Here is a 1,402-nt window from a genome sequence, read left to right as displayed (position 1 = left end):
TCACGACTGATATTGTAAACTACTTATTGACAATTATTTGATGGAACATCACTTCAGAAATGACCAGACTACCCCATAAAAACTTAGCAACAGTTATATATGCAATGTTTTCATTAGACCTATAAAATTAAACAGAGGCGCATTAGCTAATGTAGTCTTTACATTGGTCAGTCATTTTTGAAAAAGAGTTGTTTTTAGAGCTTGAAAAACAATGTAAAAAACCCCTCATTTGGCTAGCCATTAGCCTAGCCTCTGCAATGACCCATCCATCCATCCATCCATTATCTTCCGCTTGCTTCGAAGTCAGGTCGCGGGGGCAGCAGCTTGAGCATGGAGGCCCAGTTTTACAGCCACCTCTTCTGGGAGGATTTCCAAAGTGTTGCCAGGCCAACCGCAATACATCATTTCTCCAGCGCGACCTGGGTCTTCCTCAGGGTCTCCTCCCACATGCCTGAAGTACCTCACCCAGGGAGCATCCTTACCAGATGCCCTAACCACCTCAACTGGCTCCTCTCGATGTGGAGGAGCAGTGGTTCTAGTCCCAGTCTCTCCCGGATAACTGAACTTCTCATCCTTTCTCTAAGGAAGAGTTCAGCTACCCTGCGGAAGAAACTCATTTCAACTGCCTGTATCTGCAATCTCATTCTTTTGGTCATTACCCAAAGCTCGTGACCATAGGTGAGGGTAGGAATGTAGACCAACCGGTAAACAGAGAGCCTTACAGCTCATCTCCCTCTTCACCACAACAGACTAGTACAGAGTCCACAATACTGCAGATGCTGCAATGTCAATCTCACGCTCCATTCTTCCCTCACTCGTGAACAAAACCCTGAGATATTTGAACTCCTCTACTTGAGGCAAAACCTCACCCTCGACCCAAAAAGAGCAATCCACCCTTTTCCGACTGAGGCCCATGGCCTCAGATTTTGAGGACTGCAAGTACTTTTGGCTTATATTACCAAAGTCAAAGGCAAAGTTTCTTTATTTGTCATATATGTGGTGGAACAAAATTGTGTACACAGGGTCACAGTTACATCCAACAAAAGTATAAATTGTAAAGAAAAACAGAATAAGATCTAAGATATGAACTAAGAAAACCGTTAAACTAAAAATATACTAAGCACTAGTAGTACAAAAACAATATGCATACACAATACACATTATACGTGCTCTATGACCTGTGTCTTATGAAAAATAGTTGCAAGAGTAAGAATATTAGGGTAAGAATGGGGTACAAATGTAGGTAATACTATCAAAGAATGTCCCAGTTATTTTTCTGGCAACAAACAGTCCTTCAGTGGGTTTGCAGCCAAAATTCTATCATCAAGGAATTTACTCATTTTTGCCACTTCAGCTAGATGACCAGCACCTTTATCAGACTGTTGCGCCAAAGAACATGTAC

This window comes from Nematolebias whitei, chromosome 10 (assembly GCF_014905685.2).
Source record: "Nematolebias whitei isolate Nwh7 chromosome 10, NemWhi1, whole genome shotgun sequence".
Taxonomy (NCBI): Eukaryota; Metazoa; Chordata; class Actinopteri; order Cyprinodontiformes; family Rivulidae; genus Nematolebias; species Nematolebias whitei.
The sequence above is the reverse complement of the archived record's forward strand: the minus strand, read 5'-3'. Positions refer to the sequence as shown.